Consider the following 26,475-nt stretch of genomic DNA (forward strand, 5'->3'; position numbering starts at 1 on the left):
TTCATGTAGCTTTAAAGAAATGAGGAATTCCTATACATAGCACCATGTGGTGATGTCTAGGATATATTATTTTTTAAAAATCAAAGTTCAAATGTATCTAAGAACAGAAGGACAACAATATATGTGACCAATTCCTAGTGATAAAAAAAATCCACCTGGATAAGTCATAAACTTTTCCCTGAAGTGTTTACATATAATGGGAGAAAGAATCGAAGGATGTGATGGAAATATAGAAACTAGAATCCTTTAGAGTATTTAGAAATACTCTAAGTTTACATTAAAAATATAAATGTTTATTTTAATCATTAAACAAAATTCAATCTAAAGATTAGTCCCTTAAAACTCAAAGTAATGTGAAATAAGTGAATTTATATAAATGATTGGTGGTATAAAGCACAAAGAGAAAAATCATATCAGTTAATTTTAAGATATTATAATTTGATTATATACCCTTAGTAAAATATACATTTTATCAGAAACTGAAATAATGGAAAAAATAAAAATGTCTTGGTGGTTATATATAATTGTGATAATATTGACTTTCTATGTGAAATCTATTCATAATATAAGGTAGGACAAAGTAACTAGTAAAATATTACTGTAACAATTGAAAGCAGACTTCTTTGTCTAACGAAAAAGGAGATAAGATTTAAGAATTTATAAGTTTAAATTAAAATCCTATTGAAATAGAAATATATATATTAACTCATGATGCATTTTATTAAGTAAATATAAATAAATGACAGATAATATAGATAATGTGTATTTAATGAAAATTCCACAACAAACTGTCCACTCAGTAGCAATAAGCACAGCCAGCAGCTATTTTTATTGCTACATATAATTTCTCATAAAAGGAAAACAGATTTTATTGAATAAATGTTCAATTCTTAGTCTGGATCAAGATATACAAACTTAGCTTGAAATAGCCAGTCATTCTAGAAAGTAAGAAAGCCATTGAAGACTTCTAGTGTTTTTCTGAAGGATATATTTAAATAGTCTCTTTGGATTAAATAGAACCATTTGAATAGCAGTGAGATAATAAGAGAATAAATACAGTGAATACACAATAAATGTACTTAAAACCATCAGTTCATGATGAGAGTGGGAAAACCTACTACAACAATCAAATATAAAAGATGCTAGGGAACAAAAGAATTATTGTGAAAATTGAGAAATAAAGGAGGGAAAAAGGCATTTATCTTGCTTTTTCCTAAAAAAAAAAAAAGTAGCTCAAGGGTAAGCAAAAGTTGAGGAAGACAAATTTCTGTTATAACACAGGAAGAAACAGGAATATGATTAGAATGCAGTGATTTTAGAATGTCTGCAGAATTAATGCACAAGGCAATGATCATCTACAGCTGCTAATATCATTTAAAGAGAGTAGTATGGTATTAAGTGCCCCTGATGGAGGCTCACAATACCATATGTGAAGTTGTCTTAGGAAAGCAGGCAGGCAGGCAACTCTGCAAGTAATAAAATAAGAAAACTTTGATCACTTGAAAATTTTAAAGAGAATATTCATAGCATCACAAACTTTACAAAACACCTACCAGGCCTCACATATATGTCAGTGAAATGACTGTATCTAGCCCCTTGCTGGACCTCAAAAAAATTGTAAGTGCACAAATGTATTGAAGGCACTCCCTTTACATTTGGAAAACTGCTGGAAATACTCTTTGAAAAACTGCAGTCGGAAATATTAATAGAAAATTTGTTTCCTAATGAGTATTGAACATACACAGTTATTGATTGAGAGGAGAAATACAAAAACTCAGTGTACTTAGTGTTTTTCCAAGACAAAATGTATCTGTAGTATAAAAGGAAGAATAATCTGTTAGCATTGACTATGACTCACTTTAAATTCAGTTTGCAAGCTTCTTTCAAAAATAATCATAATAAGAGGTATTTCTAAAGGATTTTTTTTTCTGGTTAAGGTTTGAAAATCAGCATGAGCTGCACAACCCCATGCAGGGGAGAATGAATGTGCTGAGAAGGTGACAAGCTCTTTGTCCACAGGAGAAGAAAAAAACTGTGTCATCCATATCCTTGCAAAAGCCATCCTGCTGCGCAGTAACTTTGCAATGATGACACTCTTTATCCACCTTCTTGGACTCATGTGGCTCTGATACACATAATACTATTTCCTACATAGTCTATAGTCTGTATTGATTGTTGTGTGATGATGTTACAAACTATATCTTAGTCATTTTCTGAGAGACTATTCAGAAAGCACAGTCACACACAAACACACACACACACACACACACACACACACACACACTCCCACTTCATGTGTCACGTTTTCAAAACCAGCTTTCTGATTTTAAAGCCAATGCATAAATATAATTCTACTTGTATAAAACAGGAATACTTAAGAAATAATGATGTGAAATGGAACAGCACATTGGTTTTATGTAAAATTTATTAAGTTTTAACTATCCAATAATGTTTAATTGACTAATGATATTCATTTACATCTTATGATTTCCTTATCATGTACTCAAAGGTTATAAAGGTACAAAATATGCCACCAACTAACTTTACAAAAAAAGGAAAGTCACTTAACCTTTCCAAGCTTCTGGGATTTCTGTTGTTTTGTTTTTAGTTTTGTTTTTTTTTTAAATCTGGGGACTCATGGAGAATTGAAATAAATCATCTCCAAATTACCATCAATTTGAGGGTTCTGAAAATATGATCACCATTTAATATCCTACCCTGAACATCACAAGCAATGTCTATCTATGCAGTGTGTGTCTAATTGGCTATTTATATGTGTTCATTTAAGATCATGAATACTAACATGTTTCTTAAAACTTTTCACTTGAGAGTCAAAGGCCATGCCTACTATTACTTGCAGTTAAAGGAGGAAAAATTTTTAAAAATTCAGATACAGATTCTACCCTAGATGACTCACAGGACAAGGGTGATATAGATAATAGTAGCATGCTAGTTAATTTTTGTGACTCTGATCAAAATACCTGACAAGAACAACTTCAAGGAAGAAAATTTTATCCTAGGCCCATGGTTTCAGAGGTCTCAGTCCATGGTTTGCCTGCTTCATTCTTCTGGGCCTGAGTGAGGCAGAACATAATGGTGAAAGGGCATGGCAGAGGAAAGTTGCTCCACTCATGGCATCCAGAGAGTAGAGAGAAAGAAAGAAAGACGTGAGCCATGTGCAAAATGTAATCTCCAAGGGCACACCCCCAGTGACCTTCATCCTACAGCCAGGCCCCACCTACCTCCAGCTACCACCCAGTATTTTCAAATTATAACTATAAGGAATGAATTAATCAGCCAATGAGGTTACCATTATAATAATCTAATCATTTCATCTCTGAACATTCCTGAGCTTTTGAGCAGACATATCTCATATCCAAACCATAAAAAAAGGTAATTTTCGAGGCTCAGATGCAGTACATCCTATAAAGACAAAGTATCCTTTCAGATCAGGAAAGCATTCACATACCTGGTGATTCTGAACTGAATCTTTAAGTACATGAAAATTCTGATGTAATTTAATCTCTCATATATGTTTCCAGATACTGACAAAATTCCTGTCATTATTTTCCAACGTTGTGACCTATTAGAAGCTAAAAATATTTCCTGCACTAATTTCAGAATGAAGAAATTCCAGATTATAAAATTACATCAGCAAAAGTCATAAAAAGTTGCAAAGAAAAAAAAAGCTCCAGATGTTAAGAACAAAATGTTTTAAATCTCCCAAAAATGTTATTAATTATAACTTAAAGAGATTTCTGCAAATTTCAGGAAATATTTCAATTTAAAATTGAATACAACCTTGGTAACAAGATCTTATAATAAATCATCTTGATTGTCAGTGTATTTTTGCATATTAATTATGGTTGAATTTTTTTGACAATGATTAAATCCATTTCTTACTTCATTTTCTATGGAAATACACAAAAGTCCTAACCACCCTATTGATTATATAATTAGGATAATATTAAATTTCAAAATGAATGCAGTGAGTATGTAGGTAGCAAACAATTTCAACAACACCAAAAGTATATAAGCTTCATTTTTCCTATTACATATCTTAATTTCTAAATATACCTAGTAAACACTTAATAAAGCTTTCTCAAGTCCATTTGATCTTTCCTCCACTCTACTCCCTTCTTTTCCAAAGTTCTGACCCAACAAAGAGATTAAAAATAGAAAATTTGTTCACAGCCCAATAGCCAGAGAGAATAGTTGCTTTAAAAGAGTATTCCAAAACACTTAAAGAGCAGGGATCCTGAAACTGATAATGAATACTTTGCAAATTTGGGAAGTGTTTGAGTCATTTTTCCCAATTACCACCACCATATGATACTCAGTTATTCACAGTGTGAAGTAAGATTGAAAGTTTTTGATTATTCCAGGGGGCCTGGAGAGATCATATGGCAAGAGAGGCTGTAATTGAGCAGGAGCGGTTGCAGCCAGACTCCCCTAAGGTGATTATGAGCAGACAATGCAACCATGACAGCAAGCCATCCACACTGGGGAGCGCAGGGGCATAGCATCTTGGTTGCTTTTTGTGGCCCTCTGACTGGATGGTCTTGCTCTTCCTCTGCTATAAGACTTCTCTGAGCACTTAAAATGGAAATTTGGCTTTCAATTCTTCTCCCCCACCCCAGTTTTTCTTCAGTAGGAAAAAAACATTCCTTTTTTTAACTACAGGCATGGAGTACAAAATGACCCTCTAAAGGAGTCAGTGTAACTCTCTAAGGATCAAACATGCAATCAGAGGGCAACGAACCCTAGCAAGAATCAAAGTCAAAAATACTACCAATTTTGAAAAACCTTTGTGAGAGAGTTGGTAATTAGATTAAGTGACTTTGAAAGTGTGAACTTTAATGAAAGGGCTCATTATTTCTATTATTGATAGAACTAGTAAGGGTTATGTCCATTATTCAAGAGCAGAAGAGACAGGGAATTTTTTTTTTTAAATCACTTCCATTAGGGTTAGGGTTTAGTTCATAGTTAAAACTTTGGTCATATTCTCCTGTTTAATATTAAAACACTGGGCATTTTAAGCCATTTGTATTTCTTCTGTATTTCATGTGTTTTAAAATACACACATTCTCTCTCTCTCACACACACACACACACACATCCTTGGGTGAGAGCAAAATTCCAACTCATTATAATATTTATTTCTTTAAGTATTGGATCATTTCTTAGCATGTTTAAGACTTTTTCAAGTTGTATCTTTACAATCTTTGTCTTGGAATAGACTGAAAATCATACCTCCATACAAAGAAACATTCTTAATATTCATTGATAGAACTTATTTAATGGTGCCTAAGATGAGTTTTCTTCTCAATGAGCAATCTATAGAGTATCAGGACTTTGTGAGTTCTATAGTATGTATTATGTCTATTTCTAGACTCTTTATTTGATTAATCATCCAAATAGAACATTGATCCTCAAGTTTTAGCATGTATCACAATTACCTAGGGAGAGTTTGTTAAAACTCTGATTCCCAGGTCTCATCGAAGAGAAAGCAGGTCTGTGGCAACTTCCATTTCTAACACAGGGCAGGTCATACTGATGATATTGATCTAGGGGACACATGTGAGACAAGCCAACCCAGAAGATAAGAAGTCTGTTTCTTTAAGTCTCTATGCAGAAATAATTAACTGTTAAAAAAACTTAATAATCATCAACGTAAGAGAACCTTACTTTAACAAAGTGTAACCTGAGAGACAATGAACGTTAACAAAACCTGTTAACATGAATAAATAGATCATGTTATGAAATGATAGAGAAGGTTAGGAAAACAGAGCTGAGGCACTGTTATTAAGAAGTGAATATAGAATCAATTGTATAAGACAATAAACAAAATACAATATCCATGTGTTACTTAAACTATGTCAGGGATTTAACACATGAGATTTGCTGGTGTAGAATCAGCAAATCTCACTACTGTACTAGCCTCAGCAAACACACTACAGATGATGTCACAAAAAAGCAAATTTAAATGTATATCCTAGTTTGTATATTAGTTACGTACGATCATAAAAGCTATATACACCATTCAATATATTAAACTTTATATCATATTGTGGTGAGCCGTTTCTGTGTACTGTGGCCACCATTACAAGATGGCGCTGATAAGCGCCGTGGCCTGTGATAAACAACTCCTTATTTTGGGAGAGTTGGCACGTAGCTGTAAAACACCCTATGAGAAAGATCCACGTGGCAGTTGTGCATTGGGGCTTTATCTGCTTTATTAAGGCTGGGGCACGTAGGAGTGGTAGTAGTAGTAGGAGTAGCAGTAGGAGTAGTAGTAGCAGTAGCAGTAGTAGTAGGAGTAGCAGTAGGAGTAGTAGTAGCAGTAGCAGTAGCAGTAGTAGTAGGAGTAGCAGTAGGAGTAGTAGTAGTAGTATAGAGAGAAACAAGCTAAAAGACATGTCTAAACAAAGGCCTGAATAAACTGCTGAAGGAAGAATCCTGTGTCGTGTTTCCTTTGCTGGCGAGGGGACGCGGCATCATATAATGTGGGAATGGCATATATTACTTTAGTGATCACAGGTAGGTAAAATGGTCATCACAACATTTTATAAGCCTTAACAAAACTCCAAATACAATTAGATGCAATTAGAAATCACAGTCTTTAAATTGAGCTTCTTAAATATCTGAAAATGAAAATTATCCATCTGTGTGCTATGAAAAGTTTCTTGAAAGGCCAAAGTAGAAATCCATGATCTGGAACAGCCATTCTTTATGTCTAGGAAAAGAATTTCCATGCATAGAAATTTTTGCAGTTCAACATGTCCTAATTTAAACAGACTTAGATTATATCATTTTTTTCTTGACAATGGACAAGAAAATCAAGAATTTAGCTATATAACTTTGTTATTGGGAGTTGGTCATGTGTTTTCTCTCTCTTATGTTTGTCTTGGGGCCTGAAGGATTGTTACACCACCAATGCCTCAATTCCCTATCAGAGTTTTGAGCTAACAGAGACATAGGCAAAGATCCATGCAGATGAAGATCAAAATGACAGCATCATCTTTAAAAGAGCTATTGAGGGTTTATGTAGTAATAAGGGATTTCTGCAATACTACAGACAAAATTACCTTCTCAATCACAGTAGTTGCAGACACTGAAAGCTCTCCTATACCTTCTTCCCATCATCATAGATTTACAGGAACTTTCTTAAGATATTGATGAAAGTAATTATCTACGACTAACATCTGCAAATAATTTCAGATAGTAATATGCTTTCTGAGGCAAAAGGATCTTTCACAAACAGAAAACATGTATTAATTCAATATCAACTAGGTGATGTTTCATACCTACAGGCTTCTGCTTCTTTGACAGTAAGGCTGGGGGTGGGAAAATAGTCTATTTTTGAATGATTGACTTTAGTCAAAAGTTACAATAATGAAGCATGTACATTCTTGGGTCAGTGTGAGTTTTTTAAAATTCCACTCAAACGAATCCAAACAAAGTCATATTTTTCACAGGGAAGCATCAGATACAAAGTTTAAAAAAATAATAAATAAGCCCCTGAGTGCTATTGTTTATTTTGAAGGTTTTAATGAAATGGAAAGTTGGAGTCCAGAAGGAGAAAGCCACAAGGAAGAAAAATATCAAACTCCTGACTCTTACTTCTGGTAATTCTTACAACCAATACCAGAGCCGTCAAAGCTCAGATATATGGCCTTGAATATTTCTGATTAGTGGCACTGAACACCATATTTTAGAAGTACATGAATGTCCTTCCTGCTGTTAATCTAAAACCTGAGCATATCTTTGCCAAACATCATGCTTTCTCCTAATAACTCATATATAACTACATCTCTAGCTGAGACCTCTGCTCCTGACTGCAAACACATACTAAGTTGCATAATTATCATCTTCACTTGAAGGCATAAGAGATGTCACAGTAAACATATGCCAAGTGAAGCTCTTCATCTCCCTCTGCTATTCTCCCTACTTGCTCACCATCTCCCCTCACACACAGTGAACATACCCCATCCTTAGTATTGTTAGTTTCCCCAAAGACTTCAGTTTCATCTTTCATTCTCCTCATTCTTTGAAAATCCATGTTAACAAATTTTCTCAACACCAGTTCAAAACATATTCAGATTATGTCCATGTCTCACCCCCCATCACTACCAACCTAACAGAAACCATGATATCTGTCTACTGTACAGTTAGGTCTATTGCTATAGCCTCAACTAATCAACCTGCTTCTGTGCAGCCCTCCCCCTTCCATTCTATTCTCATTTCAACAGCCAGAGTAATTCCTCCACAGGATATTCTCCTGTTTATAGTACAGAGATATGGCTACAGAGTATATGTGCACCATATAAGATTTTCATATGCTTAGTTCCTTCTCATATTTTCTTTCCATTTTTGTCTTCTCAACATAGAGTTCTAATTTCAATTTCTCCTGCTGCAATGGATCATCCAAGCTTTACTACTTCTTTAGATAATTAATGTTAGAGTCTGTAAACAAGTCAAGATGGTGCCTGGCATTTTGCAGAGGGAGTGGTTTGTGAAGTAACACCAGCGAGCCATTAAATGTGGAGATTCCTTATTGGTTGACTGCTGTATCTAGTTTATGTTAATTAAGATAAGCTGTGTGGAATGTATATATACCCCTCCTGTCCTACAATAAACTGCTCCCACTCCTGCTGTATCAATCTACACAAGTTCCTTGTCACTCCCAGGTTATTTTGCTGCAGCCGGCAAATTATGATCCCTCAACTAGAAGCTCCAGATAAGGTGATCAAAGCCTGGAAAAATGAAAAGAATAAGAATAATTTTCCCCTTTCACCCTCCATGGAATTCAGTTTGGTGCAGTTCTGTGTTAGTTTTGTTTTACTGGAAAAGAAAATAAAGTCTACGCTCTTGAATAAAGGCACCATCATATTAGGGAGATATGACTCCAGAGGAGGGTATTTCTTAGTCATGATTTTGATTAATCACACATATGCCTGAATTTCACATTATGTTTCACAACTTTAAATGATGTTAAAAAGGTATTTTTGTACTTAAACACGTCTAACAAAAGGAAAAGTTACAAATAAATGATCACTCATAAATAAAATATAATCCTGGAGACTGCTATTTTTCCTTTCTGAACACTATCCACCATTAATCTTTGATAATTATGTTAACTCTATGCAAAATAATGATTTCTCAAAAAGCAATAGAGACAAAAGAGCAGTTCATTACTGAGGAAATTTTGAATTTGGTCTAGCAATTTTTAGCCCTCACTTTCCTTCTCCCAACCTCAGTACACTTTGCCACTCTATGATCCTCTTCTCTGGACAGAGGATGTCAGTTATCCATGATGTCCTATAGGAATGTCAGTGGTCCTTAACTCAGCAGGACTCTCTCAGTGCCTGGCTTTATATCAACTTTGAAAGTCCCATGTACTATTGTTTAGCTACAATACTTTCCATGATAATTGCTTAATGATAGTTACTATATTCATATTTTATTATATTAGGTGAAATATCCTTAGATCAATTCCATAAACAATTCCAATTATGTCCCTCCTTTGAATTAAACTCTGAGGCTAATTTATAAGAGATTGGCACAACAATGGAAATGGTGGGAACAGAGAATGGTTCCAGTATTTACTGAAGTGTCTCTAAGACCACACTGCAGAATTGACCATTACAGAATGCTTTTTGGATAATAAAATTAATTATGAAAATGGAAACTTGTTACAATTGCTTGTGATAGGCAGGACTTCAATCATTATTCATAGCTTACAGATGAAGCAGTTAGGTTTAGTAGTATTAAAGGATTTGTCCCAGGTCACTGATTTATTAAATGATAGACTCAAATCAAAACCAAGTTTTATGCTCATATAAGATTGTAAAGAGGAAGGCTAATTGAAATGAATTATAAAATGTTCTTATAACCTCAATAACTATAATTGACCATCTAGTGATACTTTCAATAACAGTGTAATATAACAAGATGAGTGTGATAAAACCAATATGGTCTATTGGTTAGAATTGGGCAATATTTTGTGTATATATGTGTGTGCTTCACAGCTTTGCTACTTTAAATTATTTTCATTGCAATAGAACCCACTGATTTACACAATTTTTTCCTTATATGCCATTGAATATATTTCTTACAGCAATTCTTTCCATGTTCATATCTAAACACCACTTAATACCTATATATATTATTACATAAATGTTTCTTTGAGTAGGGCATGTACTCTTCACAAGGTACTTTCTAGCCTCTGGGTTTCAAGACTCAGCAAAACAGTGTTCTTGCTTTCATGGAATTTATATTATTGTGTAAATAAGTAATGTGTAAATACACAAATAATTTATGAAAATATCTGCATAAGATATTTTTAAGTGATATGTAGTAGGAAGGAAAATAAAGCCAAGCAAGAAGATAAAATGTACAAAGAGATTGCCCATTTTTGGTGAGATTAACAAACAAAAGCCTCTCTGAGTTTGTGAAATTCCAGCAGAGATCACAACAATACCAGCAAGTGAACTTATGAATACACAAAGAAAATCTTCCAGGAAAGGCAAGTAAAATAAATCTGAGGTGGAACCTAATTTGAAGTATTTGAGAAAGAACAAGAAGGTCAACAGAACAGAATCAAACTAGTCACTGGAAGAAAGATAGAAAATGGGGTGGGAGAAATAGCCTTCAGTCTTATTCCATAGTTAGTGTGGCATTTTAGACTTTAAGATTTTACTCCTAAGCAGGATAGGGCTCCATTGGAAGACTTGAATGAGAGAGTGTGTGTGTGTGTGTGTGTGTGTGTGTGTGTGTGTGTGTGTGTGTATGTGTGTGTTTGTGTGTGTAGTTAGGAGCTAAGTTGGTTTATGATGCGATTTAGAGTTCTCAATTTGTAAAATGTCTTCATGTATTTGAGTAGAAAATTGTTGTAATGTGCCAGGGCTCACATTTCAGACAGGGTGACTTAAATGACAGAAATTTGTTTCCTTACAAGTCCAAGATAATGATGTCTTCAGTGTTGATTTCTTCTGAGGCCTCTCTCCTGGCTTGCAGATTGCTGCCTTTTCCATGTGCCTTCATTATTGTCTTCCCTCAGGATATGACAGTGTCCAGATTTTCTCTCCTTCTAAGCTCACCAATTAGATTGGATTGGGGTCCATTCAAATGACTCCATTTTTGTTTAATTACCTTTTTAAAGATTGTATCTCCAAATGCAGTCACATTCTGTGGCATTGGTGGATACAATTTTAATTTTTGAATTTTGGGGTAACACACGAGGCAAAGGAGAAAAGATGATGTGAAAGGCTACTGCATCAATCAAAGGGCAAGAATAGAGGTCATGAAAATCAATCATTATATGAACTATATAAAGAATCAGGAAGTTCTTTAAGGCTATCGCATGAAAACCTTCTAATGACATTTTAGATTTGCTACTGTTCTCCTGATAGTGACTATAATTCATGTATAGTGCCACATAGCTAGAAATTCAGAAGTTTGAATTTAAACATATATGTGTCCAGTTCCAAGGATCACATTCTGTCCTCTATAATGTGCTTCTAAAATATTCAATTTTATCCACTTCTTTATATAGTACTAAGTGTATAGAAATGATCTTAATCAAAAAGTCTGTGATTAAAAACTTAAATAGTGGGAGATTGTATATGTTTTCTTAAAGAGATCTTGAATACTTAGCTTGTCTTTGTACCAAATATGTTTCAGTAGCAACTGGACTTCAAATAAAGGTTTTTGGCTTAATAGTCGTATATGTTGGCTCTATTATTTATTGGATTCCATAATAAATTCTGTGGGGAGTCAACAGGATTGGCTATCTTTTCTTTGATGGAATTTCCCAGGATGTTGAGAAGAAAGGTGATACACACATAAAAATGGGATATTTGAAGTGTACCAAATGAGTAGACTGACAATTAGCACCAGGGGAGTTTGGAAAAGGAAAGTGGAAAATCACTTCAGGGTTAGAAAAAGTAAAAATAGATAAAGTTTAACTTCCAAGAATCTGTACATACTCAATCATCAAATATGCCTCACAAGTTCAAGTTAACAAAAGTAGACAGTCTTAATTCCAGGTCGACAGAAGTCTTCTCTTTTGAAGTACTGTGAAAATCTTAGCCTAAGAGTTTACGGTTTTCAAAGATTGCTGTCCTATACTCAGAGAGAATTCCGTGTTTTGCATTCCCAGGAATCCTCATCTGTCCATTTGCTTGCTTAACTCCTGAATCAGTTGGTAACTGTCAGGCATCATTACAGGAGGAAAGTCTCCCTCCTGATTCACTACTTTTCTTCTCCTCCTGCCCAGCAAATCGAAAATATGTTAAGCAAATATCAGTAGATTAAATGTAAAGATATAAAAAGTGGCAAAAATCATAATCAGATGAAACACTTGTACAAAATAAGATGATTTGGTGGTAATTTTTTCCCAGTCATTTCCCTTGGGAAACTATGGGATGATGTGTCCACTCTTCTATGGATTTTGTTGTTGTTGTTATTGAATGGCTTAATTACATGTAATGAGTGACCCCCTACATTAAAAGTGATATCAATATCAGTCTTTTAATTACTCTATATTACTTTATTGGATAATCATATTATAATCCATTCAGAAAATGCTTTATTGTTGAACATTTAGACTGATTCTGATTGCTTCCTCTTATAAAAATGCTATAGGAAATATTTTTGTAGGTATCTTTAAGATGTGAAAAGGCCAAGTCAAGAGTTATGAATAAATATAGTAAATATCATCAGAATTCTCTCCGGAGAATATATAAAAAACATCTTTTTATTCCAGGAAATAAGAATAACTGCTTTATATATATACTTCTGAGACTTCTGGCACTTTTTTGTTTGTAAGATTTCTTTCGGTTGTTTATTTGGTTTTTTGGGAGGTTATTTTTGTTCTTTGTTTTTGTTAAGTAGGTTTCAGAACTACTTAGTATTCAGTGTTCATGGATATTTGAAGAATAATTTCTCTCTTTGGGATTATTTCTCTAACATCTATAAACAAATACCAGTGTATCTGTTCTCTGAAGGAAAATATAAAGCATAGAGAAATTAAATGCTGCTCAAATTCTGAAACTATGAAAATATAACAATGGGGAAAGCAAATAGAAAGTTTTTAGCTACTCAATGACTTTAGCAGCTGGTGGATCCCACCATGCCTATTTTTGCATAGAATGAAAAAGACACAGCAGGTTTCTTTGGAACATCAAACTGAGAAAATTGACTACAGCTTTAACAGTCTTAAAAGAATTTTTGGCAGAATGAATAAGTATGCATAATTGAGAAAAATACCCTAATCTGTGGGGAAAAAAATAGATATAAAAAGAGGCTAAACAAGAATGTTGCTGCCTATTCTTTTCACAACAATCTTCCACCTGTCCCTGACTGCAATATTTAGCAAATCAAGTCTTAGAGTGAGAAGAGAATAGGAGGTTGGGGAGCTTAGGATGGAGGCAGGGAGAACTGTGTAAATTGCAGAGAACTTGGAGACAGACAATTTGAGTGACAAGCTTTTGTGGATGGCTGATAGAGGCAGGAAGCCTGGTCTTTATACCAAATCAGCTACTAACTACTCCTCAGATCCTGGACAAAGGCATTTCCTTTTAGGCTGAGTTTTCACATTTTAACTAAAGATAGCAATTATGCCTTAATGTCTCAGGAGGTCTGCTTCATATTATTGCTAAATATTAGCCATTATTCTATTGTATAACTAGATCATGAACTTGGAGTTACTTTATCTCATGTTTCAAATTCAACTGGAAAATGAGTTAGATGATCATGTGATGTCACTTCCAGATTTGAAAGTCTATGCTTCTCTGAGAACAACAGCATTACCCTGCTACTGTGGACACCAGTTTGGATATGACTTGAAGTCAACAAATATGAAAATGAAGCATTGAAGCAAAGTGAGGGACAAAAGGAGAGAGGAGAAATAAGTTAAAGTCACCTTTACAAAAAAAAGTTTTGTTAAATATGCAGTTATAATCTCATTCTTGAGTCATGTAAAAATTAGGATTTGCTGCATAGTCAGTAAAGCTACTATAAAATAGGCATTAGTCCATTTTAAGAACAGCACTTTTCCTTTCAGCTTCCCTTCTACCAACATAAAGCAGACTCATAGAAGCTTTTCATTTGCAAATGTTTTACAGTCATCATGGTTCCTCTCACAGTACAGAAAATCATAACAATTTTATCTGTCCTATGTATAAAACTGCGTATGATTCACTTAAAATTGAGAAATGGTTCCATGTTGCTAGCTTTTAGCCAAGTCATAATTTCAACCACAAATCAGGTTTGAGTTCCAAGGATCCCATAAAACGTATATGTAGGCATTTTCTTGGAGAGTGTTCATAGTATTGAAAAGATTACCAAAGGTAGACTTATTGCAAGAAATGTTAAAAATTTTGCCAAACTAAATTATCTCTTGCAAACATTTCTGCAGGGTTTGTTTTTTTTTTTACTAATTATTCAGAGACTCTCTAATCTCTGTTATAGTGTAGACCCAAATAAATATTGTAGAGCCTATAAATAAATTGAATAAATGATTAACATTTACTTAACAGTGAGACTTTCACTGATAAAATAAAACCCTAGGCCTCCATATTTTCCTTTATTTTTCTCCATAACATTTGCTATGGTTTAGATATGAGAGGTCCCCCAAAAGCTTAGGTGTGAGACAATGAAAGAAAGTTTAGACGTGAAATGATTGGGTTATAGGAGGTTTAACCTAATCAGTACATTAACCCGATGATAGGAATTAACTTGGTGGTAAGTGTACGGAGGTAGGGTGGGGCTGAAGAAGAACTTTTGAAGAATTTAGAGGAATCTATAATGTTCAATTTACTTTTTATGCCCTAAACTCAAATTATTAGATACTTTATCGAATGTTTCTTGAGTATTACTATGTAATGGACAATTTTCTATATATTTTACATGCTCTATACCTTATTTAAAAAAAAAACTCATGAAGTATATTTCAAATCCTAGTTTTAGAGATGAGACAACTAACATCAAGTACATTAACTTGCTCAAAGTTACACAGCTCTGGAGAAGTTGAGATTCAAACCTTTATTTGTGGGAAATCAAAGCCCAGATTTTAAACATGAGTCTCTTCTGCCCTCTGTGTTTTTTCTTGATGATTGTTTGGAACTTCTTGTTTCTGAATCTGAGCACCTTTCATCTAGGTGATGCCTTGGGCGGCTTTCCTGGGTTCTATCTAGCCTTAGCAGTCTGGAATCTCCTAATAGTCTGGCCAAGGAATATTCCTGGTGCAGATTGTCCTAAGACATGGCAATAACCTCTACTGGGTTATATTTCTTCTTATTTTTCCAGGTATACCACAGGATGGACTCTCTAGAACTGGATAATTTTATTATATGACTCAGGCTAACAGCAAAATACCATAGACTGTGAGGATTCAACCTCTATAGGAGAAAATGTTTAAATTCTAGTGACCTTCCATGAGTCTCACATTCTGCTAATCGCATTCTTGGATAACACTCTCTCCCATTGCACCAGCTTTGGTCTGTGTGACCAACTGCATGTGGCACAACTATGCCACTTCAGTGCCGGTTCTTAAAAAACATGGCTTCTCTGCTTCCATCTTCAAAGTTCTCTCTTTCTTTCTCTCACTCTCTCTCACTCTCTTTCTCTTCTTGTCTGTTCTCCTTCTCCCCTCTATTTCTAGCTCTGGTTGAAGTTAGCTGCCCTACAAGGAAGTTATTTAGGAAGCCTACAGAGAGGCCCATGTGGCAAGGAACAGAGACCGGCAAACAGCCAGTGAGAAATTGAGGCCAGCCAAGAACCCTGTGAGGGAGCTTAGAAGCAGATTCTCCAGCCCTAGTCTAGCCTTGAAACAAGTGCAGCCTTAGCTGACAACTTGACTGCAACTTCATGAGATATCCAAAGCCAGCACCAGTTAGTTAGCTGTGCTGCTCCCAGATTTCTGAGGGCCACAGAAACTCCGTGAGATTATAAATTGTTGTTTTAAGCTGCCAAATTGTGGGGTGATTTGTTATGCAAAAACAGGCAACTCATATAAACACAAGTTCTCCAATTCTCAAGATAGCAGTTTGTTTCACAATTACGAGAGGTCCAAAGCAAATGTCCTTAATGAGGAGGTAGTTGTCTTTTCCAAGTGCTGATTTAGTAATGAGGCCAATTCTGTCCTGTGGATCCGCCATATTTGTGAGACTTCCAGGTTCATTATTCTCATCTATATAAAGCAAATGAAAGAAGAAACACATGTAGAATCACAAAAGGGACATTTCTTCCACATTTTTTACTGGTGTGTTATAGTTGTAGATATTGATGGGGTTTGTTGTTACATATTCTTACATGTACACAATATAACAAAACAAAAAGGGTCATTTTTAATTGGCCAGAGATGGAACTGGTACATAATTGTTTTTTAATTCATTAGTTAGAACTGAATCTTAAAGGCTTACCTAACAGAAGAGAAGCTGAAAAATATAGTCTATCTATGTATCCAGTCAGAAGAAATAAAGGGATTGGTGATCAACTTGAGATCTCTTTCAAAACTGTGGCTATTACATTGGTCTCTCTTTTGAACTCCAGAGCAAATATCAAACCATATGCATAATGTCCATCTTAAAGTATGATTTCTCAATCTCAACAACATTGGCATTTGGTGCCAGAAAGTTCTTTCTGCAGAGTGCTATCCTGTATATTGTAGATTTTAGTAGATTGCCTGGTCCCCATTCACCACATGCCACTAACACTTGGGATCTTCAGATGGTGACTGGCCTTCAAGATAAAAATCAACTCTTTTATGGTACTGAGACAGTGAGGCTCAACATTTTCAATAATAAAATCATCATCTTCTACAAAAAAAAAAACTCACTTCTTCTTATTATTTCCTCATTCAGGGAATAGCAGAAATTAACCTAGTATTTCACCACCATACTAATTAAGCTTGACACTGCTATCTTCTTCAACCCACCATCAAAATAATGAAACTCTGCCTGTCCTGCCACCTTAACGTGTCTCAGATTTTTTTTATTCTCTTCACTATCAATGCTAATATATTAGTTCATACCTCTCATTATTGAAGGTCTTTGGACTTACCTTCAGTCTTCACTTTTCTTTTCATTTACCCTAATATTCTACTATCAAATCTTTAAAATGAAAACCTGAGGTTGTTTTCCACTTAGTGATCAGAGTCTCCAACAATTCTAACTTGATTTTCTCCCTAAGCTCTCAAAAAAGGAAAATATAGAGGTAAAACATATTTAGTGAAACAATGAATGATACAAAATTACAAATAACAGTATAAATAATTGCCAAAGATAGTCAAGTTTGTAAAATTCAGATGGATAGATAGAACCTGTGTCTTGCTCCAGACAAGCTGTCAGGGAAAAGGCTTTTCTAAAGTAGGTGAGGTCCTTCAGTGAGACACAGTCCATATTTTCTTCCCTTGGAACTTGGAATTAGTGAGACAAAGTTAACAGCATAATGATAAAATTCAGTTTTGAAACGGAGACATAAATGATTGTTGAAACAATGTGTCTTTAAAGATGGGCTACAGAAAGGTGTAAAACATTTCTGCAATTGTTCACAGTATCAGGAAACTAAATGATAACAAACAAATGAGATTGCATCAAATTTGAAAGCTTCTGAAAAGCAAAAGAAACAATCAGCAGAGTAATGAGACCTATAGAATGGAGGAACATCTTTGCAAACTACTTACAGGAAAAGGAGTTGATATTTAGAAAAACTAAGAAACTCCAAACTCAATTGCAAAACAAAACCTGATTACAAAATGAAAAATAGACCTAAATAGACATTTCTCAAAAGAAGATATACAAATGGTCAACAGGTATAAGAAAAATCATTCATCACTAATCACCGTGCAAATGCAAATTGAAACCACAATAACAATGGCTATTATCAAAAGGACAAGAGATAAAGCTGGTGAGAATGTGGAGAAAAGGGAACCCTTTCATACTGTTTGTGGAAATGTAAACTAATGCATTCATTATGAAAACAGTATAGTTGTTCCTTGAAATTTTAAAAACAAGACTACTATATGATTGAGTGATCTTACTACTGGCTATAAAGCCAAAGAAAATGAATGTAATATATTGAAGGAACATAATGAATTTAATACAGTGAAGAGACATGTCAACTTCATGCTCATTGCAGTACTAATCACAATAGATGAAATGGGAACAATTCATCAACTGATGAATGAATTAAAAAATGAAATAAATAAAATACCATGTACATATATGCAACAGAATATTATCCATCTATAAAAAAATGAAATCCTAACATTTGCACCAGCATGGATGAAACTGAAGATGATTATGTTAAGTAAAATAAGTCAGGCACAGAAAGTGAGGAACCAGGTGATCTTACTCATGTAAATGCTAGAGAAGTTGATCTCATGGAAGTTGAGAGTAGTGTGGTGGCTACTAGAGCCTGGGAAAGGAGGGATAAGAAAAATGGTTAATCAATGGGTACAAAGTTACAGTTAGATTGGACAGGAGCAAGAAATTTTAGTATGCTATGCACAATAGGGTTGCTATGGAAAACAGTTTTAAAAAGCTCAAAGAAAGAATTATGCAAGCATTCACCATAAAGAAGTAACAAATGTTTTCTGAAATAGTTCTGTTCAATTGATTTCAACTGACAAAGCACATGCAGTTATCAAAACATTACACTTTACGCCATTAATATGTACAATTCTTAGACTTTACATATCAGTAAAAATTTAAATATATTTGTGTGCATGAATGCATGTGCATGTATAAATTAAATTACCCCAAATTACCCAGCATCATTTCACAGAATGTCCCAGGTATACTGTATACCACCATAGGGACGGACACTACCTTTTTCCTTTCCTCTAGGTTGCAAAAGTAAACCACGTGTTCAGTGGCCCTATCTTTGCTCCTGTTGATTCAGGAAAACATGGCAGTGAGGAGCAGAAGAAGGAGAATAGGAGGGGTAAGAGAGGATGAAAGGGAAAGGGGAGTGGGAAAGGGGAGGAGATCATGAACTGGTATCAATTTCCATGCATGTGTGAATTTGTCAGGATGAACTCAACTACTACATATAACTATAAAGTCCTAATAAATAAAGAAAAGAAATCTAAGCCACAAGAAGCACTGAACTTGCCAATTTTTTGTCATCTGAAGAATGGATGTATACAGTGAGAGATAGAAGGGGGAAAAATGCCATCAAGGTTAATTCTGAGTCACTGGGACTTTCCACTTACAGGAAGCCAAATTAAGTCAAAAGGGGGGTAGGAGCATCAATAAGCAGTTTCAAGACCACAGAAGGAAGCTCAAGCTGCCTACGGTAACTTCCCACTCTCCAGGCATTCCCTACATTATTTATAGAAGAATAAATTATCTGTTCCCAGAAGAACTACTCAATTTAAACATAAGGAGTAAGATAGAAATATCTATGTAAAATTACCATATTAAAAAGAAGAGAAAATCAAAGCAGACGAGTATCCCACAAGAAAAAGTTTATATATAACTACTAAAAGTTGTAACTAATCTTTTTGAGCTAAAACATGACATGAAAGAAAACATGACATCTATAAAAATAAGAACTCAAGACATAGACGCAACGGGTCAGCAAAGAAATTGCAAAAGAATAGAAGAATACGAACAGTAATCAGGTTGTTCAGCAAGAAAAAAAGGCAGGATGTGATTCCAAACTAAAAGTATTAAGGATTTCTGGATGTCCTGGATTTACATGTGGCCTTTTCTACTCTGGTCATTTCATTTCTTACATGGTGGCTATTAGCAAAGTTAATGTCAACACAAAGCTGAAATTTCATGGTAGCAAGCCTTGGAGGCCCCACATCACTTCATTGCATTAGAAGGTTGTGAATAATGTACTAAAGTTCATCAAATTCTTTTGGAAGAGGCCATAAATGGCAGGTTGGCAAGGTCTTATTGTAGAAGAGCACATGGAATGAAAGATGTTGTTTCATCTATCTTTAAAAAAATACGGTTTTTCCAGAGCAAGATACATAGAAGCCACATAGAAATAAGTTTGCTAAACATGGTAGACGTCCATCAGTTATGTTTTACAGCAAAAACAGTAGCAACCCTGAAAATAAATCATTTAGGGAGAGAACAGCGGCTAAGAAAGCTACTCTTAACGAATTACTTAATTGTTCAGGACAAGGAGTGAAAATTCAATAAAAACTGATAAATTGAATAAAACAGGGTATACAAATTTCATTGAAGGTATGAATGTCACCATTGACAAGACTAGAAATAATATAACCAGATGTTGAAGAAGATAGAGGGGAGCTCGGAGTAAATGAATTTACATATACTACCTTATTCTAGAATGTGAAATCACCAAGTGTCTAAAACAGTAACATTGAAATCCATTATTGTTTATTTCCCAGTCCATATTTTAGAAGATCCTCCCAGAATATAGAGATAAATTATTTATTTGTATCTGGAATATAAATGAGAAATTTATTTTTATATACTTACTGGGAATATTGATAATTTTACATATGAAAACTATATACTAATTTTTATACAAATATCAGGGCTGTGTTTTGTATTTTTAAAATTAATAATAGTATATGATCAAAAATTTTAAGGATTACTGACAGTTATAAAGTTACCTCTTGAACAATGTAGACTATAAGGTTTTACATTTATGTAAAGGAAATACACACAAACTCACATAAAACGAAAATTAAACAATCTTTAATCACAATAAAAATGAGCCAGTGTGAGAAAAATAAATTATAAACATAAGCATAAACTTTTCAGTCATATTAAGATGGAAAAGCATTCATATGCTAAAGGAAAATAATCTCTTAGAATAAAACCTAGGAATATATTGTGCACAATGATTCAAAAAAGTTTGAAATGTGAACCATGACTTGATTACTAGAGCCTTGACTGATGTTAAATAACAGTAGATTAAGGCTACTTTATACTTTAAAAGAATATTACCAGCATAAATAAGTCATCATTCCTTAAGAATATAAAGTTGAAGTAACAAATTTTATATAAGTAATTGACTGTAATAAGTACCAAATGTACAAAATCATACTATTGAGACTTTAATAAATACCCTGAAACAAATTTTCTAAGTATACCAATGTTTACTTTGTATAGAACAGAATACTTGAAAAGTATATAGCCGCATAAGCCAAGAAAAAAAAAAAACAGAATGAACATGATAGGGGAGAGACAGACATGAGAAGAGGAAACATGAGGTTAAGGGAATAGTTCTATAAAATAGTCTCACTGTGCTAACCTCACATACATTCTTTTCCAAGAAGCAATTTACCTGCAGCCCTGCCTGGCTTAAATGGACAGGATATGTCACATTCCTCAGCAAACTACCTGTTATCGGCAAGAGAAATGCAGGCCCTAAATAATTCCAATAAAATGAACACATTACCCTAAAGGGGGAGTCATCCTTTTACAGACCAGGGGAAAACATATCTGTACGAACATGTTCCAATTAGAACCAGTGGGCACCAGCCAAAGTAACCCAGAGTTGTCACGGCAATGGGGACTTGAAGTCTGACATCATCCTTTGTCAGTCCAAAGCAGCACCACATGTAAATAAAATAAAAAATTTCATCAACAACTAATAAAAATGTTTTTAAAAAAAGTCAAGAGGTGGACCTAGGCAAGACTCTATAAACTTCCCTGGGACCCCAATAAACCTAGCGGTCAGGAAAGCCACACTGTCCCTCTCCTTTCTTCAAGGAACCACTCTCCCTTGAGAGTGTACCCTTTCCCCCTTTCCTGTCTCTTCATGCCTGTTATTCTGAGCAGGAACTCAGAAATCTTTCTGACTTGATTATAGGAACTGAAGGAAGGCCTTTGTGCTGCCTCAGTTTCCCAGAAGGCACCAGCCTAATACCAAAAGAATTAGTAAAGTTGAAAAGAGGAATTCATAATTTTTAAGGTACATATAATAAATAAATACACAAAAAGCCAATTTTTAATGAGAAAAACTCAGCAAAATAAAATAGAATATATGAGCAATAAGCAAACAAAGTGGAAAGGCATAAATTTTAAAAAGTATACAAAATCATATATGTCAATTGTAAACAATCTTATTCAAAGTAACCAACATTATGAAATAAATTTGAATAATGACATGAAATCATTTTCTAGGCTGATATAAATTACCAAGGTTTGCTTGACAACAAGTAGAAACTCTCAAATCTTTATTCTGGAGAATCTAGAAATTTTAAAATTAAGAATGACAGCTGTCATTTAAGCAAGGCCCAAGAATTAACATTAAGATATTTTACCCCTGAACTTTTTTTTTTAAAAATTATTTAATTTTTAATTGTACTTGGGCACAATATCTTTTATTTATTTATTTATTTATTTATTTTTATGTGGTGCTGAGGATTGAACCCAGGGCCTCATGCTAGGCATTAGCATGAGGTGAGCACTCTACCACTGAGCCACAACCCCAGCCCCTGAACTTTTGATGAAAAGAGAACATCGTATTTCTCTAAATCCAGCTGGATGAAGAGAGGATCCACACCTATCCATCTTGTACAAGGACAATATGATACTGATTCCAGTGTGGCCCAGGTGACATATTAAAAAAAATCCATCAGAAAAATTTAATAAAAATTCAAATAAGTAAAATTAGCAATTAAATTTAAAACTATAAAAGAACTCTGATAGATATAAGTAATTTGAAACCAGTGGTGTACAAAATAGAAAAATAGTTAAACATTTGAAATGCATTATAGAATTGGTAAGTGTGAAAACTTTACAATCATCCCCATAGTTGCAAAAAAGCCTATATGTAAAAATAAGGGACTGTTATAACAGATGAGATAGAAGGGTTTTCTAAATATATAATGAGTTCCTCCAAGATATTCAAAAAGGCAAGATACATAAAAGCTCACAGAAAAAGAAGAACAAAACATGCATGGTTTACAATTATGTGAAGAGATGCTCAACTTTGCTCAAACTAAAGCTGTGGAAAGAAAATATCAGAGCTAAAATCTTCAACAGTATTCAGTGTAAGCAATAGCCTTAACTGGTAAAAGCCCTTCGAACAGCAATTGAGAGAATATTTAAATTAAATACACAATTACTACTGAAATTTTATTTCTAATTATTTTACAGAGAAACCCACATAGGCTTGTGAAAGTATAGAATAATCTACCCATGGAAGCCTCTGTTGACTAATTGCTCCAAGACTAGGTTCACTATTTCCTGCTATAAATTGTTTCTGTGTCTTTCTTACTAACCTTCTAACAGTGCTAATCTCCCTTTATCAATTTACCGTTCTCTCACCATCTTTGCTTAACTAAGTAACTAATGTTTAAAGTACTTGAGGGCAGGAATCATTTCTAAATAATCATATATCCAGTAATCTTCTATAATATCTGCAAAAATTCAGTGGCTAAGAAACCCTTTTGGATAAATATCAAATAAGGGCAAGATGGGTAAGATATTAATAAAATATGTTATAAAGTTACTGGTTAGGAACCAATATATGAACCAATATATGAATTTTTTTTTGTAAAAAAAAATTTCATGTGGGCTGGGGATGTGGCTCAAGCGATAGCGCGCTCGCCTGGCATGGGTGCGGCCCAGGTTCGATCCTCAGCACCACATACCAACAAAGATGTGTCCGCCGAGAACTAAAAAATAAACATTAAAAATTCTCTCTCTCTCTCTCCTCTCTCACTCTCTCTAAAAAAAAAAAAAATTTCATAGTCCCACTTGTAGGTTCCATTTTGGATGAATAAGTGCAAATTTATAACTTAGCTTCTATATTTCTTTATTTCTTTTTCTTTCTTCTTTTCGCCTCATTTGAAAGTGAGAAAACAGCTTTAAAATGCTAGAAAGTGTGTTTATCATTCACAGAAATAATAACAACACTAGGAACAGCACTCTCCTTGCTTCTTGCTCATAGTTAATTTGTTGTGCTTTATTTTTTAATAAAAGCCTTTTCTCAAAACCTGCCCATTTCCTTTAAATTAGGTAAGATTACTTTCTTTTCACTAAAACACAAGAAGAGGTGAGGTAAGTGAGAAACTGAGATACATTTTTCAGAGGTCTTCTTCCATGTCAGGTTAAGGAGGAGCAGAAAGTGATCCTTAAAGGACAGAGGAAGCAGATGGCAGGCATCAGCGAGGAGAAAGTAATAGAATGAGGCATTTGGGTGCACTCAATAATGGTAGTGAGCAATAGGGATTTGGAGAACAGACATAAATATGTTAATGTGAAATCCATATAAATAGTAGAAAGGTAATGGGAAAGTCAAAATATCTGAATTAGTGTTAATTATGATTACTAGGATTTTAAGGAGACCTTGTATTGACAAGAAATAGTACTAATAATCATACATATCTGATTTATAAAAAGTTGCTTATTTAGGAAAAAAAAAAGTACACTTTCCCATTCTCAGCCAAAAACCTTTAGGGTAAAACTACAAAAGACTCAAAATTTGCATAATGCCTTTTTTCACTTTGTTTAGTAGCCTCAGCTAATTTCTTGAGAATTCCACTGATTAAGCAAGACAGTATTTAAAATCCCTTTTTGCATTGTGTTGTTGTTGTTACACACACACACACTGCCATAGTTTGGAAAAGAGAAAACTTGGGACGTTATTAAGTCATTTCAGCTTTTATAATCTTTTTGAATATAGGTCTCTGTGACTCAGGCTTACTACTTACAACATCTGGCTCTCTTGATTTAATAGCATCTTATGCCAAGAAAATTTCCCAAACACATTTCTGGAGAAAGTTTTCACTCTTGTGTTAATTTTTTCATGATTCAAAGGATACTGGTTATAGCCAAAGGAATACAGGGTCCCTACAGGTTCCCAGCCTCACAAACAGAACTGTATAAGAGTAAGTCTACATTTGGGGCCTGATCATGAAAGCTTTTAAGTTTTCCTCAGCCTAAAAACTTTTGACAAAAAAGATTCTTCCTGACTATGGGCCCCTGATAACAGCATTTCTTTACTTGTAAAAATTTTCATTTGGGAGTTATTTCTCTGTCCTTCAAAATGTAAGTGAATCTTCTAGTAGCAATTATTAAAATCCAGGAATATTTCTCTCAGTGACCTGAAACCCATCTCTTTGAAATGTAAACATTGTAGGAAGCAGCAACTCTACCTCCTAGTCTCTGTGGCAAAGTGGAGGATTGACTTCAGTGGAAGCCATCTAGCATACACAGATGGCCTAATCACAGCACCAAAAATTGCAGTCTCAGGAGTAACTTACTGTGCTGGATACATCCCTTTGATCAACCTCCTCCGTGCTTTTCCATCAGGTACACCCAATGCTGAAAAACATTCATGGAGTTGATTTTATCCTATCTCTCCTTTTCCAGTAGGCTTGAATATAAAGTTTCTTTTACCTGTTTAACTTTTTCCAGTGCAATTTTATTTTTATAAGCACAAGATGAGGGTATGTGGGGCTGAGGAACACAAATCCATTTGAATGTGGCTTTAGGAATGATATATATTTTGCCAAATATTGATTATATATTATTTTTTCTTTTCCCCAAATACAACATTTCTAAGTCATTCATTCACACAACTTCTATGGTTGTATGACTCCATAAATAGCATATTTTAAGAGACAGTCTCATAAAAGAGATGCAGAAAGATACAGAGACATGGACAATGAAGATTTTGTATATTCAAAGATCCCTGGAAATTAAGGGAAAAAAATTGCAGTGAAAACCTGAAAACTGCTTTAGATTTGGCTTGTTAAAAAGGGTCATTATATTTAAAATCAGAATTTTGATAGTTTTGCACAAATTATCAACTAATATACTGTACCTTCTAGAAATAGAAATGTTCTTAAATATGAATATGTATGATTGACAACAAAATTGAACTGTAATCTTATTGCTATTAAAATGGAACAACTTTGTTATTAAAAAGGTGATGCCCCCATCTATTCCTTTTTTTTGCTTTATTTAAAATTTCTTGATGTGAGTTTTAATACATATTTGTTTTATAATATTTTGTTTTAAGAGGTTAAATGAATATGATATTCCCAAATGTCTTTGGATTGCTATGGCACAAAGAAAAGGATAAATATATCTGTTGAACAACCACTTGGTATGTGTACCAAATCTTAGCTACCTTAATGGAAAGGAGGGAGGGAGTTCAATAGTTGAAGAAAATCACTTTTCACATGTTGAAATATTTGTGTTTCATAAACTCATGTAACAACAAATAGCATTTTTCATCTCTAAATACAAGAACAAAAACATTCAGTTTATAAAAGCTACAGATAAAAAAAAAGAAACCAGAAATGTGTCCTACACATGAATGAAAAGGCAATAAATGAATCAATTGCAGATTTTTTTAAATTTCTCTTTTGAAGAATTAATTTCTTTATTTTGTATTTCAAAAATATTTTCATTAAAGAGCTGTCACCAAATTAAATTATATTTAGGAATCGTAACATGATCTTAAAGACACAAAATCTTCAAGGATTTAAAAATCTTCCAAAAACTTTATAAATTACAGG

Source organism: Urocitellus parryii, chromosome 10 (genome assembly GCF_045843805.1).
Source record: "Urocitellus parryii isolate mUroPar1 chromosome 10, mUroPar1.hap1, whole genome shotgun sequence".
Lineage (NCBI taxonomy): Eukaryota > Metazoa > Chordata > Mammalia > Rodentia > Sciuridae > Urocitellus > Urocitellus parryii.